This window comes from Hypanus sabinus, unplaced genomic scaffold (genome assembly GCF_030144855.1).
Source record: "Hypanus sabinus isolate sHypSab1 unplaced genomic scaffold, sHypSab1.hap1 scaffold_806, whole genome shotgun sequence".
NCBI lineage: Eukaryota > Metazoa > Chordata > Chondrichthyes > Myliobatiformes > Dasyatidae > Hypanus > Hypanus sabinus.
This window is the reverse complement of record NW_026781658.1, coordinates 94,831-113,177: the sequence shown is the minus strand read 5'-3', so window position 1 is coordinate 113,177 and position 18,347 is coordinate 94,831. Positions and strand designations below refer to the sequence as shown.

Here is an 18,347-nt window from a genome sequence, read left to right as displayed (position 1 = left end):
CTCACCGTGCTGAGCCCCAGCTGTCCATCAACTAGTTCCTCCCTTCTCTCTCTGTAAGAACACAGAAGCTGACAGTGTCCTTGTAAAAGTGGAAACAAGCTTGCAGAGAAACTATAACACCGTCTCCGAGCAGTCTTTCCTCTCTCTCTCGCTCTCTCGCTCTCGCTCTCTCTCTCTCCAATGATTACAATACAACAACCATAACTACATCAGCACTCATGAACTGAACTGAACTATATACTTTTCTATGACAATTCATTTACCCCTAGACATCGATAGAGCTTCTTTATTATTGCTTGTTATTATTCCTACACTTTTAGGTTTATTACTGCTAACTTGTTTTATATGTATATTCGCATTATTGATATGGTTTTGCTTATTTTTATTAATAAACACCTTTAGTTTGGTACCACCAGACTCCAACAGATTCTTCTTTCCCTGCTGTTTAAATACCCAGTTACGGGGTACGTAACAAATCTCCTATCTCATAGAGTGGTGACCAGTTGCAACCTGTCATGTCAGGGAGAGCAAGAGGGGAACGTCAGGGATATATTTTAATATACTGATATGGAACAGAAACATGGGCAGGGACAAGATGGGCCGAGCGGCCTCTCCAGTGAGACACGGGATTTGATACAAACTGATTTATCTTTCACAGATCCACAATATTAAACACCAGTCTAGTTGAAGGCTAACATCAGCAGAACAGACTCCACCAATGCTCAGTGACCAGGGTTCAGTCCTGGGTGCGATGAGCAGCCGCAAGAACTGCAGAATCTGACAGTAACAGTCCCTCATGAACCTGCAGCTGGCTTCAGTCACCGTGATGGTTAAACATTTAACACGGAGCTGATTTGAACTTCCTCCCTGATGTGAAGTTGCTGGTGTTGCCGCAGCTGGGATGATTGAGTAAAACTCTTTGCTCATTCCGGACAGAAATGTGGCCTCTATTTATTGTGAACTCACCGGAGCATCACAAGGTGGGTTAACTGAATGAGTCTCTTCGCACACACGGAGCAGGTGAACGGCCACTTCCCAGTGCAAAGCTGTAGATCTCGGTCTTCGGTCTTGGCCTGAAACGTTGACTGCTCATTTACACGGATGCTGCCCGACCTGCTGAGTTCCTCCAGCGTCTTGTACGTGTTGCTTTGACCACAGCATCTGCAGTGTACTTTGTGTCCAAGCGCTGGTGAACTGACAGATAGAGCGGAACTAACGCGCTGTTGTGTTCGAGATTCCCATACACAAATCCTTTTAATTTTCTACACTGTTAAAAGTTTACAAAGCACGTCAGTGGGTGAAGGACAACATTTCAACTGAAATAATTTTAGTCTCCATGGTGCCTTCTGATTAAAACACTGTCACATCTCAAAACAATTTAGAGGAACAAGATTTCATCTTCTAACTGGCCACAGTTCCGGAATCAGGGTCAACATCAAACTCTCTGCTTCCCTCTCTGTGTCAAAATGGGATCATTCCTTCCCTTCATCAGTCTGTGACTTGGCTCAGTTTGTCTGTCTCCTTCGCGTTCTGAGCATGCGCCACACACCCACTGAGATCACATTTTATTCACACGGCTGTGACTAGAGACTTTCTGATTATTATGTCCCTCCCGGCATTTGACGGTGGTAAACTCAGAGTCAGCAATGGTATTGGCCCTCAGGAGAAGGTGATTAGGCTTTTTCGTTGGAGATCGGTTAACTGCCGGCAGTGTGTGGCTGGATGAGTGGGTCGTTTTCAGACTGGAAGGAGGTAGCGTTTGGAGTTCCCCAGAGATCAGTCCCTGACCACAGTTGTTCACAGTTTAATGTCCTGGCGGAGGCAGCGAGATGTGAGATGTCCCAGTCTGCTGGTGACGCAGAAAGAGTGGAGTTGGGGGAGGGGAGGCTATTCACATGCAATTTCGTAGCTTTGCAATCAGTACATAGTGCACTGTGGGGCTGCAGTGGCAGGTTCCAATCTGCGAATTAAATTTGCTGACTACACTACACTGACTGGCCTAATCTCAGATAATAACGAGGCAACCGACAGAGAAGAAGTCATCACCCCGACACAGTGGTGTCAAGAAAACAACCTCGCCCTCATTGTGACAAAAACACAGGAGCTGGTTGTGGATTACAGGAGGAATGCAGACAGGGACCAAATTCAACATTTCCAAGACTGTTATTGACACAAAATGCACATTTTAATATTGATAATGACACAATGTATTTTATATATCGATAATGACATAAAACATATCTATAGATTGTTATTGATAGAGAATTGTATAATTTGTGTTCAGTGTGTTATCTGAACGTACTTGCCTGTGATGCTGCCACAAGTCAGTGTTTCTCTGTTCCTGTACCTTCCCGTACTTGTGCACTTGGCAATAAATTCAACAGGACCTGAGAAATCTCAGTGAGATTTGATTAGTGATGATCATCTTGGCAGCTCGGTAGGTCGAATGTATGAAACATTACACTGTTAAGTGCAAAACCGTGAACAGTGTTGATGATCAGAGGGATCTTAGATTCCAAGTTCATCGCTCCCTGAAAGAGACTGCACAGATTGACCGGGAGGTTAAGATGGCAAATGACGTGGTTGTCTTTATTAGTTGAATCATTGAGTTCAAAAGTCGGGAAGTTGTGTTGCGGCTGTTACGAGCCTGCGGTCGTACTGTGACTGTTTCTTTAAGAGCGCCGGCGTGAGGAGGCGGGACTATGACGTCAGTCACAGGCTGACAGCGCTGACTGTGGACTGAACCATAAGAGAGAGAGAGAGAGAGATCTGCAGACAGGCAGTCGACCAGTCTAAAGAGAGAGAGAGAGAGAGACTGGAAAAGCTGATCGCTTCAGTTAGTCGCAGCAGATGCTTGGAACTCTCCTATGCCCACAAGAGTGGGTTGATCATCGGTACACGGAACCACAACGAATGTGTGTGGCTGTCACTTCGTATAATCCATAGGAGTGGATTTTAGAATATATTGTGTTAACCCTTGCCTGGGTATGTTGTGTGGTAACCCCTGGAAGACGGTATTCCTGTGACAGGTCACGTTCGCTGATAACTCGTCTGTGGACGGATTCAGCGGATAAGAACTTCGTCGATGGTTATTTTGAAGTAACGGCCTTTTCTCTACGTTTCACCCTGGATCACAAATATCTCTCTCCCATCATTTATTCCGTAGATTACTGAACTCTCCTACTTTACCATCTCAAGATTCTAAGCTTTGTTCCCTCAGGCTCGATAGTCTGGGAGTTATATTTACACATATTATTTACATAACTTTATTTCGTTAAGTTACTATATTATGAGTAGATGCTCATAAACAGAGTGCTATTAACATCAAAACCAGACTCCAGTGTGAACTCTATTGCTGTTGGTTCGTTTCTAAAACGTTACAGTTCGTAACACAGTTTTATAAAACTAGTTAGACCACATCTGGAGTGTTCCATACAGTTCTGGTCGCCCCCATTCTCGGAAGGATGTCGGGGCTTTGGTTAATTACGTGATATTTATCTTATATTAAATCACAATCGTTAAAATCTATTGTTATGAATTAGGTTCTACTGCTACCGCAGAGACAACGAATTTCATGACATATGCCGGTGCTATTAAACCTGATTCTGATATTGATATGGGAGACCCACCACCGGTCACCTGATCCCAGTTACCGCAGATCATAATGTGAGATTGAAGCCTTTTCCATATATTTCCATTCCACAGAAATGACAACAGTTTTCTGGATGGAATCCACTTACTTTTTCTTTAATAGGTCGTATTCATGCTGTGAAAATGAGGATTTACCTAGATTTTTATATATTTTCCAAAATATACCTATCTTTTTAACTAAAAGAAAATTTGATCAAATTGACTCACTTATTTCTTCCTTTATTTGGAACAATAAGAGTCCAAGAATTAATAAGTATCATTTACAAAAATCTGAAAAAGATGGTGGACTTGCACTTCCTAATGTAAGAGTATTATTGGGCTGTGAATATTAGACAATTATGTTTTTGGTTATATTGTCTTGATAAGAACCAAAATCCATTGTGGGTTTATTTGGAATTAAAAACAGTTAAACAATTTCATTTAATTTCAATATTAGGAACTCCATTACTTTTACAGCTCTCTAAAATTCGAAATTTAAATCTTTGCCCGGTTATTAAACAATCCCTACGGATTTGGGTTCAGTTTCGTTTTTTAAAAAAATTAAAACAATTTAAGATGACTAGTTTTTTACATCGAAACTTCTCATTTATACCTTGAACAACTGACCCCATTTTTCTCCTATGGAAAAATAAAGGGATCCATTCTTTTACAGATTTATTTTGTGATGGTCCATTATGATCTTTGAAGAGTTAATTAACAAATTTTCTCTCGCTCATACACATTTTTTGCAATATGTTCAGTTTAGACATTTTTACAACAATATTTACCTAAGATTCCTTGTTTCCAAGAATCTGATATGTTGGATACCATTTTGAAATTGAATCCCTTTGTGAAAGGTTCAATTGGCAGAATTTATAATTTATTTTTGTTACGAAACGAGAACCTATCACTCAAGATTAAACAAGATTGGGAGAGAGAACGTAATATGACCTTTGTTAATGAAGATTGGCTTCGAGTTTTGAAAAATGTAAATTCCTCTTCTGAATGTGCCAACTATTGTTTAATTGAATTTAAAACTGTTCACCGTTATTATTTAACAAAGGGGAGACGATCTAAAATATTTCCTAGTGTAGACAAATGCTGAGATAGATGTAAAACTGAAGTAGCTACTTTGTCACATATGTCCTGGTCATGTTCTTCATTAAAATCGTTTTGGAAATCTTTTTTTTCTACAAGTTCTAAAGCTCTGAAAATTAATTTACAACCAAATAGATTGACTGTTCTATTTGGAATAGTTCCGCATCATATTCAGGGTATTTCATCTTCAGATCAACATGTAATTGCATTTGTTACACTACTGACAAGAAGGGCTGTTTTATTAAAATGGAAAGATATTTCTTCCCCTACATTAATTGAATCGTTTTCTCAAGGAATGTTATGTCTTAGTTAGGAAAAAATAGTAGAACATTTGATCCTCGATTCGGTTTAGAGAGAAGATGGGGCTCTTTTGCCAAATATTGTCATTTAATTTGAATTATGCTATATGGTTTCCGTCCGATTTTATTTTTTATATAAATGTGATATGACGGTTGATGATTCTTTTTAAAAAAAAATTAGATGATGGTCAAACGTATTGCTCCGGTGGGTTCATTCCTAATGGATTTTCCCCCTTTTTTTGCGGTTACTGGGTTTTTCCCGAGTTAGATGGGATACTTTTTTCCTTTATTTTTCTATATATATATATTTCCACTCTTATATTTTACGATCAGTTTTTTTCAGCTTTGTTAATTGTATGCATATTAATCTATTGACGTTTTATATCATTTTATAGCTGTAGAAGATTATGTATCAATAAAAAAGATTCTAAAAATGAAAAATGAAATCGACAAAACAATCACTAGACATATGGTGCAGAGTCACGTCGAGTTACATTGTGAGTTCGAGTCCATTTTATCATTCATTTGGCTTGTAACTGTAGACAGGAAACCGTCCTTGAGCCGGGTGTTACCCGCTTTAAGGCTTTTGTATCTCTTCCCCGATGTGGGAGCTGGTTTGCAGCAAGAATGTCCAGGTAATGAGGTTCTTTGACTACATGGCCTGCTTTTCCGAGGCAGGGGAAGTGTAGGAAGAGTCCATGGAGGGGAGGCTTGTTTCTCTGATGTTCTCTGCAGTTCCTTGCAGTCATGGGCAGAGCAGTAGCCATACGAAGGCGTGAAGTATCGACAAGAAGCTCAGAGACCTTGGCCTTCACCCTGCCTTGTGTAGCTGGATCCTGGACTTCCTGTCAGATCGCCGGCAGGTGGTAAGAGTGGGCTCCCTCACCTCTGTCTCTCTGACCCTCAGCACACTTACCCCACACGGGTGCCTCTTTGCCCCCTCGTTTACTCTCTGTATTCTCCTGACGTGTCGCCACCCACAGCTCCAATCTGTTAATTAAATTTGCTGACTACACTACACTGGCTGGCCTAAACTCAAATAATAACGAGGCAGCCTACAGAGAAGAAGTCATCACACCGACACAGTGTTGTCAAGAAAACAACCTCTCCCTCATTGTGACAAAAACAAAGGAGCTGGTTGTGGATTACAGGATGAATGGAGACAGGAACCAAATTCAACATTTCCATGTCTGTTATTGAGACAAAATGCACATTTTAATATTGATCATGACACAAAGTATTTTATACATTGCTAATGACATAAATCATATTTACAGATTGTTACTGACAGAGAATCGTATAATTTGTGTTCCGTGTGTTAACTGAATGTACTTGCCTATGATGCCACAAGTTAGTGTTTCTCTGTCCCTGTACCTTCCCGTAATGGTCCAATTGGCAATAAATTCAACAGGACCTGAGAAATCTCAGTGAGATTTGATTAGTGATGATCATCTTGGCAGCTCGGTAGGTCGAATGTGGAGAGACAGTACACTGTTAAATGCAAATCCCTGAACAATGTCGATGATCAGAGGGTTTTTAGACTCGAAGTTCATCGCTCCCTGAAAGAGACTGCACAGATTGATCGGGTGGTTAAGAAGGCAAAAGACATGGTTGTCATTATTAGTTGGAACATTGAGTTCAAAGGTCGGACTGTGACTGTTTCTTTAAGAGCGTCGGTGTGAGGAGGCGGGACTATGACGTCAGTCACAGGCTGACAGCGCTGACTGTGGACTGAACAAGAGAGCTGAGGCTTGGAACTCTCCTATGCCCACAAGAGTGGGTTAATCATCGGTACACGGAACCACAACGAATGTGTGTGGCTGTCACTTCGTATAATCCATAGGAGTGGGTTTTGGAATATCTTGTGTTAACCCTTGCCTGGGTATGTTGTGTGGTAACCCCTGGAAGACGGTATTCCTCTGACAGGTCACTTTCGCTGATAACTCGTCTGTGGACGGATTCAACGGATAAGAACTTCGTCGACGGTTATTTTGAAGTAACGGCCTTTTCTCTACGTTTCACCCTGGATTACAAATATCTCTCTCCCATCATTTATTCCGTGTATTACTGAACTTTCCTACTTTACCATCTCAAGACTCAATGCTTTGTTCCCTCACGTTCGATAGTCTGGGAATTATATTTACACATATTTACACATTACACTGGTAACTTTCCTTTATTTCGTTGTTACTATATTATAAGTCGATACTACTAAAGACAATGGCTTTAACATCAAAACCAGACTCCAGTGTGAACTCTATTGCTGCTGGTTCGTTTCTAAAACGTTACAGCTCGTAACACAGTTTTATAGAACTAGTTAGACCACATCTGGAGTGTTTCATACAGTTCTGGTCGCTCCCATTCTCGGAAGGATGTCGGGGCTTTGGACAGGGCGCAGAAGAGGTTTACCAGGACACTGCCTGGATTAGAGGGCATGAGCTATAACGAGAGTTTGGACAAACTTGTGTTGTTTTCTCCAGAGCGGCGCAGGCTGGGGTGAGAGTGGATGGACGTTTATAAGATTACGAGAGGAATAGATAGAGTGGACAGACGATATATTTTTCCTGGGGGTTGAAATGTCTAATACATTTAAGGTGAGAGGTGATGTGAGCGGCAAGTTTGCTTCTTTCCACAGACTAATGAGTAGTTGGAGTCTCTGCCTGGGGGTGGGGGTGGGGGCGGGGGGTGTCACCAATCCCGACACGTCATCCCGTTTGCCACTCCCATTTAACCGCAGATGGGCAGCATCTGCGCGTCTGTTTCCGAGGCCCCGCCTCCCGATGATGTAACAATCTCTTCGCGCATGTTCACAGTCTCCGGGTGGACGGTGTTATCCTCTCCGCTCAGAGCTGAAGTGGGTCGGTGGTGTGTTCGGGAAAGACTTTCGTCTCTTCCGTCGGGATCACTGTCTGCGGGCCGAAGATATCACTTTCCCATCGGTGTGTATTGAGACCGATCCCGAGCGGGGAGATCCGATGTTGGCCGTGAGCCCCGAACTGAGGGCCAGTTAATCATCTATTTTCCAGCTATCTAGGCTCGTCAGAAATGTGTCGACTCCACTTAATCTGCATTGAACGATCCAAACCAGGAGCCCAGGCTGTCTGTTTCCTCAGAATTGAAATGGAAGTCCGGCCGACAGGTCACGTGAGGCTGTGTGCCGCAGATTCGCCCCGCCCTCCGCTTTGTGATGCCAGATCACGTGGTGTGATTTTGGCCACTGAGCTCCATTAACTTCCCCGAACTCGTCTCGCTTCCTGAGGCTCCTCGCGTTTGTCCTGGAGCTTTATGGCTGTTGTGTCTTCTCCCGGACTGGGGTGGGTGAGAAAGGAGAACGTCCCAGGTTCTGGGGATCTTTGATTTCACTGCCTGCTTTACTGAGGGACTGGGAAGTCTCGGGGGGAGAATGGTTTCTGTGATGTGCTGATCTGTATCCAAAGGTCGCTGCCGTTTCTCACAGTCACGGGCGGAGCAGTTACCATGCAGAGCGTGAGGTGTCCGGATGGGAATCTTTCTATGGTGTGTTGATAAAAATTTGGTGAGGGTCAAAGTATATATGACAAAGTTCTTGTTGTTTCTTCTAACTTTGTGATTTTTGAATTTTTTATACAGTAGTATGTATCATTAATTCAGTAGCTCTGGTGTGTTCTGACGTCTCCGGAACGGCTTTTTCGTGTTTACAGTAGGATTAGACCCGTGAGTCTGGCGTTCAAACTGTCTTTGGAAATTCCCCCACCCCTCACTGTCACCAGTCTGTCATTCGGTGAAAATCAAGCAGAATCTCAAGTTGCTGGAGATCTGCACTAAAAACTAAATGTTTGAAATCATTCTGACAAAACGTCATTAACCTGAATTGTAAAGTTTGTTCCTCTCCCCGCAGCTGTTCCTTATTTGTTGAGCGTTTCTGGTAATTCCAGCTTCTATTTATTACGTTCTTTTATTCTTTTATTACATTCACCCTGGACTGGTTTATATTTCCTGAAATGGACCTGATTTAACCTGGAAATGGAAATCACTCATCTGTGATAGTAGATCAGTAAAGGAAGCACAACTTTTCCCTGTCAATTATCCTGGTACCATTTTGTCTGTTATTCCTGGAAATGTGTTCAGTACAGTTGTTGCTAACGAGGTTCACATGAATAATCTCAGGAGTGATCGGCTTTATGTATGCGGAGCATTTGATGTTTCTGGACCTGGAGTTCAGAGGGATGGTGGGGGTGGAGTTCAGAGGGACGGTGGCGATGGTGGGGGATGTATGGTTAAGTAAACCTACCGAATGCTGAAAAGTCTGGAAACAGTGGACACGGAGAGGATGTTTCCATTAGACAGAGAATCTGTGATCTGACAGCACAGTCTCAGAATAAAGATGCTTCCCGTTAAAATTCATTTGAGTAACTTTTTTTGCCAAAAGGTGTCTGAAGTGTAGAATTTGTTGCCACAGAGTTTGCCTGAGGCTGCCATTTGGGTATATTTATGACGGAGATTAATATATTCAAGATTGCTAAGTAGCTACAGGGTTACAGGAGGAAGGCAAGAATATGGTGTTGGAATAAAAATCAACCATGGTTGAGTGGTGGAGCAGATGGGATGGATCAAATCACCTAATTCTGTTCCTTATGTCTTACCATAACTGAATGATGCCTCCTTCTGATCCCATATCGTTTTGTGTCATGTGAGGGACAATAACCGATTGTTCACTGAGATCATTACTGTATTGCCTTCAATGTTTAAATTTCAGTGAGATTTGTTCTTAGTAACATTAAGCAGACATGTTTGGATCTACTTTTTATTGTTAATGTGCTTCATTGTCTCTCTGGTTAAAGTTAGACCTGCGGTGCGAGGTTTATTGGAAGAAAAACCGCAACTGGAAGCAAACCACGACTGAAGATGAGGGAACAGCAACAAATGAACCAGCCCGAGGACTGAGAGCATCAACTGGAGAGGACCCATCTGACTCAGTGATTCAGTCAGGAGAAAGTTTGGTGAGTCTCATTCACTCAAACACTGGTCCTTTAGACATCACATACCTGTACAAGGGAAGGTAGGAGATGGCGGGAGTGAAACTGAATGTGCCCAGAAGAACCAGTTATGCCTCTGTCAGACCCAATTGCAATCACTGCAGGTCTGGTACAGTGCTTCCAGCAGCCCAGCCCTTTAAAACCACTCCCAATCTGTGGAAATCGAATCCGGAGAAAGTCACTTAGAGACTATATAAGTACAAACCGTTTATTCCAAGTAACCGGGGCTTACTCAGTTACTCGCTCAAACAGGAACAGTCGATGTCTGTTCCCACTCAATTCACTAACTGACCAACAATTCCCCTTACACCCCAGATATATCCATCCAGATACTCCCCACCCAAGACAGGCTGGAGCCAAAGCTACTTACTGCATGACAGCCCCTAAAGACAAATTACAAAACAGTCATAATGGCTTATACACAGAAAACAAACTGACGCTGTCCTATCTCCACACATGATTGCACAAGGAGATATTCATCCTGAAGCCCTAGCTAGCTACCCTCAAGAAGAAATATGGCTCAGCATGGCTTAGTACATCTGTTGATCATCAGCAGTTTCTGTCAGAAAAACAGGCTGCTATTGTTTAACAAAGTGTTAACCCTTTTACCTTCTTTGATGTTAAAACCACTGTCTTTATTTGTATCTACTTATTATATAACAAATTAAGCATAATAACCAAAACTTAAAGGTGTTACGAGTACACATAAGTGTAAATATAACTCCCAAACCAATGAGCTCAGGGAATACCAAGCTTTAAGTCTTGAGATGGTGAAGTATGAAAGTTCAGTTCATACACAGAATTAATGACGAGAGAGAGATATTGGTAATCGAAGGTGAATGTCGGGAGAAGGCAATTACGTTGAATTCCATAAATTCCACAGTGGTAAAACAGGAAAACAGTCGCCGTAGGTCTTATCCGTCGTCGTTCTAAATCCACATACGAATTATCACTAAAAGTAGCTTATCACAGGAGTACTGTCTGCAAAGGGAATGACCACCCAGGTAGGGGTTGACACACAGGTAGATTCTGCAAGGTACTCCCAATCCAGATCCAACACACAAAGTATTACCGACAGTGATTTCCACAGAGTATCCCTTCTCACAAGTGTTTACCACATAACACACATTGACATTACATACCTGTACAAAGGAAGGTAGGAAATAGTTGGAGTTGGAGAATGTGCTCTGAAGAACCAGTTATGCCTCTGTCAGACCCAGTTGCAATCACTCCAGGTCTGGTAATGTGCTTCCAGCAGGCCAGCCCTTTGAAACCACTCACATTCCCTCACAGTGGTTACTCTTGCATCTTCTGAAGTCGCTATTGGTCAGTTCTGAGTGGGGAGAGGGAAAGAGAGGGGAGTGTTTATGCTGACTGTCTTTCAAAAAAAGTAATTGTTTGAACTTGCTGCAAACTTTCTACCCATACCCTGTACTTTCTCAACTAAATTATTGACATAGATGACCAGTAGCAATGGGTTTAACCCCAGGAATCGTCACTAAGCATGGGACTCGAGTCCAAGAGACTCTCAGGGTCGGTGAGTGGCAGATTCAGCTGTGCGACTCTGTGAGGTTGGGTCCTGGGATATCAGTTTCTGATCCAAGTAAAATCGGTGGAAATCAAGCAGAATTTCAAGTTGCTGGAGATCTGCACTAAAATCTGAAAATGTTTGAAGTCATTCTGATGAAACGTTATTAACCTGAATTGTAGATCCCACAGCTGTTCCTTACCCGCTGAGTGTTTCTGGTAATTCCAGTTTCTTTTTATTACATTCACCCAGGACTGATTTGTATTTCCTGAAATGGACCTGATTTAACCTGGAAATGGAAATGACTCGTCCTGTGATAGGACATCAGTAAAGAAAGCACAGCTTTTCCCTGTCAATTATCCTGGTACCATTTTGTCTGTTATTGCTGGAAATGTGTTCAGTACAGTTGTTGCTAATGAGGTTTACATGAACAATCTCAGGAATGATCGGCTTTATGTATGAGGAGCATTTGATGGGTCTGGGCCTGTGCGCAATGGAGTTCAGAGGGACGGTGGTGGTAGTGGAAGGATGTATGGTTAAGTAAACGTACCAAATGCTGAAAAGCCTGTATACACTGGAAAGGGAGGGGAGGTTTCCATTAGACAGAGTCTGTGATCTGACAGCACACTCAGAATAAAGATACTTCTCTTTAAAACTGAGATAAGAAAAAAATTTTGGCTAAAAGATGTCTGATCTGTGGAATTTTTTGCCGTAGAGGTTGGTTGAGGATGCCATTTGGGTATATTTATGACAAAGATTAATATATTCATGATTGCTAAGTAGCTTCAGTGTTACTGGAGGAAGACAGGAATATGTTGGAATAAAAATCAGCCGTGGTTGAATGGTGGGCAGACCAGATGGATTGAATCACCTAATTCTGTTCCTGTGACATATATCTTACCATGATTGAATGATGGCTCCTTCTTATCCCATATCATTCTGTAACATGTGAGGGAAAATAAAAGATGGTTCACAGAGATCATTAAATCTGCCTTCAGTGTTTAACTGTCAGTGAGTGCTGTTCAGAGTAACATTAAGCAGAAATGTTTGGTTCTCCTTTTTATTGTTAATGTGCTTCATTATCTCTCTGGTTAAAGTTAGACCTGTGGTGAGAGATTTATTGGAAGAAAAACCGCAACTGGAAGTAAACCACGACTGAAGACGAGGGAACAGCAACAAGTGAACCAGCCCGAGGACTGAGAGCACCGACTGGAGAGAACCCATCTGACTCGGAGATTCCAGTGATTCAGTCAGGAGAAAGTTTGGTGAGTCTCATTCACTCAAACACTGGTCCTTTAGACATTACATATCTGCACAAAGGAAGGTAGGAAATAGTTGGGTGTGAGACAGAATGTGCCCAGAAGAACCAGTTATGCCTCTGTCAGAACCAGTTGTGAAGAAGCCCTCCCATTGTTCCCTTTAAACTTTTCGCCCTTCACCCTTAACCCCTGTCCTCTGGTTTTTTTCTCCCCTAGCCTCAGTGGATAAAGCCTGCTTGCATTCACTCTATCTATACCCATCATAATTTTATATACCTCTATGAAGTCTCCGCTCATTCTTCTATGCTCCAAGGAATAAAGTCTTAACCTGTTCAACCTTTCTCTGTAACTCAGTTCTCAAGTCCTGTCAACATCCTCAGAAACCTTCTCTGCACTCTTTTAACCTTATTACTATCCTTCCTGTAATTTGGTGACTAAAACTGCATACAATACACCAAATTCGGCCTCACCAATGCCTTATACAATCTCACCATAACATTCCAACTCCTATACTCAATACTTTGATTCATGAAGGCCAATGTACTAAAAGCTCTCTTTACTACCCTATCTAGCTGTGACACCACTTTTAGGGAATTTTGTATCAGTATTCCTAGATCCTTCTGTTCTAGTGCACTCCTCAGTGCCCTACCATTTACCCTGTATGTTCTACTTTGTTTTTTCCTTCCAAAGTGCAATACCTCACACATGTCTGTATTAAACTTCATCTGCCATTTTTCAGCCCATTTTTCTAGCTGGTCCAGATCCCTCTGCAAGCATTGAAAACCTTCTTCACTGTCCACTACTCCTCCAATCCTTGTATCATCAGCAAATTTGCTGATCCAATTTACCAAATTATCATCCAGATCATTGATATAGATGGTAAATAACAATGGACCCAGCACTGATCCCTGTGGCACACCACTAGTTACAGGCCACCACTCAGAGAAGCAATCCTCCACTACCACTGTCTGACTTCTTCCATTGAACCAATGTCTAATCAAATTTACTACCTTACCATGTATACCTAGTGACTGAATCTTCCTAACTAGCCTCCAATGCGGGACTTTGTCAAAGGCCTTACTGAAGTCCATACAGACAACATCCACAGCCCTGCCTTCATCCACTTGCCTTGTAACCTCCTCAAAAACCTCTAATAGATTTGTTAAACATGACCTACCACACATAAAACTATGTTGACTCACCCTAATAGGTTCCTGTCTATCTAAATGCTTGTAAATCCTATCTCTTGGTACTCCTTCCAATAATTTACCCACTACCAATGTCAAACTTACTGGCCAATAATTTCCTGAATTACTTTTAGAGCCTTTTTTATAAAGCAGAACAACATGAGCTATCCTCAAATCCACTGGCACCTCTCCCGTAGGTAACGAAATTTAAAATATATCTGCCAGGGCCCCCTGCAATTTCAACACTGGTCTCCTTCAAAGTCCAAGAAAATACCTTGTCAGGTCCTGGAGATTTATCTACTCTGACTTGCCTCAAGATAGCAAGCACCTCTTCTATCTGAAAAGGTTCCATGACCTCATGAATTGTTTGCCTTATTTCCATTGACTCCATGCAAGTTTCCTTTGTAAATACAGGTGCAAAAAAAAACATTTAAGATCTCCCCCATTTCTTTTGGTTCCATAAATAGCCGACAACTCTGATCTTCAATAGGACCAATTTTATCCCTTACTATCCTTTTGCACTTAACATACCTGTAGAAGCTCTTGATTATCCTTCACCCCGACTGCCAAAGCAACCTCATGTCTTCTTTTAGCCCTCCTGATTTCTTTCTTTTCTTACTTTTTGTATTCTCCTCAAGTACCTTATTTGATCCCTGTTTCTTATACGTCATACATCTCTCTCCTTCTTTATCAGTTCCAATATCCCTCAAGAACCAAGGTTCCTTATTCTTATTCACTTTGCTTTTAATCCTGAGACTTTGTTCCCAGGGTGTCCTCATGGGCCATCCGGAAATGATTTCAGCTGGTGACAACCCTGTTTTCCCCTGTGGGGTAATTATGTCGTGGTTTTTCGTGCATTACAAATGACCAGGAGACACAGAAGATTCTTCAAGAAGGGTTAAACGTTAATTTGCAAATCAAAGCTGAGACAGTCATTGAGCTAGTCGCTGATTGCCCACCGATCTCTGGACACAGCATTTTTTATAGTATTTGTCCAGTTGTATTAGCATATGTAATCGATTTATAGTTGCGTATTACACTTACTACACGTACATCATGTCCCTATTGTTCCTATCAATTGGCTTAATCATGTTCTAATCTACATCTCTTAGCTACCTCTCATTAACACACCATTGTCTTCTACATTCCTAAGACTTCAGTCTCCTACCAAATTGAGTACATGCACAGCAAATAATAAACTCAGAACTGAGCAATGCTCTAATCTACATTTCTTTAGCTACCTCTCATTAACACACCGTTGTCTTCTACATTCCTAAGACTTCATTTTACTAAATTGAGTACGTGCATAGCAAACTGACTAGGTACACAGCAAAATATACAAGTTTTATATTCCATAATATTTTTATACTCCAATACTCCAATATATTTCCCCTTTGACCCACAGAGAAAGAAGACTAAGAGTCCGCACGCAAAAGCCTCAATAAACTCAAGCATTTACTCCCAAATCTCGGGTAAACTATAATTTTCTGCGCCAAGACCTCAAAGTATCCTCTCCCTGCTACCCTGGGCCGCTGAGCCAAAAACCTGTCCCTCTGTACCTGAGACAGGGAAAAAGACACAGAAGCCCTTACAATCTACTCCCCCACTGTCGTTTTGCTCTTGCTCATCCTGCAGGTGTTGTAGGCTGTAACGATACATTTTCGGTGTTTCTTTCTCCACTAAGCTTGCTTCAGTATTTGCCACGAGCATCGGAAATTGTTTGGCTGCAGCACGCACTACAAGAGATTTGAGACAAGGAAGAAAACAGCACAGCACAAGCGCACAGCTCAACAATATAATACTGACAGTTATTGCAATTTTAGTCAGCCATGCTCCCCATGCTCCCCATGCTCCGAGTCTACTTTCCAACCAACCAAAGAACTGATGTCCAAATCCTGCATTCTGTTTGACCTCCAACCGCAGATTCTTTAGTTTATTCATTGCTCTGGTGAAAGACCCTTCTGGGCTAGTATTGTTCGGTATGAAAGTGCAGCATTGTTCTCCAAACATTACACACACACCCCCTTTTTCTGCCAAAAGCCAATCCAGTACCTGTCTGTTTTGCCACGCCATCCTGCTAGTTGCATCTAGCTGTTGCCCTAAGGCCTCCAGTGCATCATCAGTGTAGTTGATGAATCTCTGCTGATTATAGTATATATAGTTTATCCATTCAACATTTTTGCTTACCCCTATCACAGGTATGATAGCTTCCCAGCCTGCAGCAATCTCATGCAGTGTCAGGCATGTCATTCGATTAGTTTGCATGCGGTAACTCATCAATGCTAACGGTAAAGCATCAACCCAATTAAGTTTAGTGTCTGCACAAATTTTATTTAGTTTGGCTTTCAGGGTTCCATTAATTCTCTCTACCATGCCCTGCAACTGAGGGTGGTATACATATCCAAATCTTTGCTTTATCCTCAGTGCCTGTAGTACCAATTTGACCACTTTCTGGATAAAAGCTGAACCATTGTCTGAGCTAACTTCTGTAGGTATTTCAAACCTTGGGATCACTTCATTTGTCAGAAATGTTACCACTGTCTTTGCCCCTTGATCTCTTGAAGGTACCACCTCCTCCCATCTGCTAAATCGATCGATTAATACCAGCATGTATCTTTTCCCTCTCACTGTCTTTATCATATCTATGTAATCAATCACTAGATGTTTAAATGGTCCCTCAGGTACAGGAATGTGACCTATTGGGGTTGTAATTCCCATCCGAACATTATTCTGTGCACATACCTCGCACTGTGACAAGACAAAGTCTGCTGAAGCCTGTAAATAAGGTGACCAAAAACTATCCTTTATTTTCTTTATCCCCCCATGCACAATGGTCAATCCCATGCGCTTCTGAAATCAGAATCGTCAGTAGAGGGGTGGGCACTACCAACAAACCGTCTTCCGTGCTCCACAAGCCTTCTGGGTTCTGCTTGGCCCCCCTTTTTATCCACATTGTCTGTTCTGCCAAAGTTGCCTTACCTTGTATTTCAATTAGGTCCTCTACCTCAGGTTCTGGAGTTAGGCTTACCTGGGAGGCAATGACAGCTGATGTATATCCAGACACTTTTCTGGCTGCCTCATCCGCAGCTTGATTTCCCTTTGTAATTACATCATTTCCCTTTTTATGTGCCTGGCATTTTACTATAGCCAATGCTTTAGGTTTCATTATAGCTTTTATTAAGTCTAGAATTTGCTGACAATGTTGTATGTGATCTCCGCTACTTTTTTTAAAACCTCTCTGCTTCCGCACTGCCCCGAACAAATGGCAAACTCCATGAGCATATGCAGAATCAGTATAGATGTCTACTTTCTCACCTTCCATCATTTCACACGCAGCTGTCAGGGCTTTGATTTCCGCTAGTTGGGCGGAACACGGTTGGAGACAGGACTCCATCCTAATAATCTTATACCTCGACTGATCCTGCTGTACTACTGAGAACCCTGCATGATTTCCATCATAATCCCTATAACAAGAGCCATCTACGAACAGAACCTTTTTATCTGCATCCTCTAGAGGTTCTGACCGTCAATCTGCACTCAATTTGGCAAATGCCAACGTCTTCCCTACACAATCATGGGGTTCTCCTTCATAGTCCAAAGGGCCAAAATCGGCTATATTACTGGTAGTGCATCTCTGTATTGATATGTCAGGAAATGTCAATAGCATCTGATCCGCTGCTATCCTGGCTGGCGTTAGCACAAATTTCCCTCTTTCCAACAATTCTGCTACTTTGTGGTGTGTGGACAGAGTCACAGGATAGCCCAGGGTGACAGGTGACGCCTTTTCATATGCATAGTACAGCACCGCCAATCCCTGATAACAGGGTGGATACCCCTGAGCCACCTCATCTAGTCTCGTACTGTAGTCTGCTATCGGCTGTTTTGCTTTTCCTGTGCCTGTCTCTTGTGTTAAAACCGCTGTGACATAACCCTCCTGTCGGTTGGATACATACAAATGAAAAACCGTCTCGTAGTCAGGCAAAGCTAATGCTGGTGCTGACTGCAATTCCTGCTGAATAGTATTGAAAGCTATCTCCGCCTCTCCATTCCTCTGTAAGCCATTCTTCAAATTTGTATGTCCTGCTTCTTTCATTATCTTTTCCAAAGGTGCCACAATCTCAGCCTATTCTCCTATCCAATCTGAGCTGTACCCTGCCATTCCCAAAATCGTCATCATCTGCCCTACAGTCTCGGGTTTGGGGGCCTTAGTTATTGCCTCAATCTGATCTAGTGCTATTGCCTTCACTCCCTTGGATATTACCCTGCCTAGGTACTCCACTTGCTGCGTGCAAAATTGCAGTTTCTTTTTAGATACTTTATGTCCTCCATGC

The 18,347-nt window shown here is 42.2% G+C and overlaps 1 protein-coding gene across 1 annotated transcript in view; it reads left to right on the top strand.

Annotated features, from left to right (window-relative positions):
- Positions 1-6,322: 6,322 nt before the first annotated feature.
- The window catches only part of LOC132390224 (zinc finger protein 850-like), an 86,152-nt gene continuing 74,127 nt past the window's right edge, over positions 6,323-18,347 (top strand). Inside the window, exons 1-3 of the mRNA XM_059962830.1 lie at positions 6,323-7,966; positions 9,848-10,006; positions 12,668-12,835. The gene's annotated coding sequence lies outside the window, so the exon portion shown is untranslated. The remainder of the gene's footprint in view (positions 7,967-9,847; positions 10,007-12,667; positions 12,836-18,347) is intronic.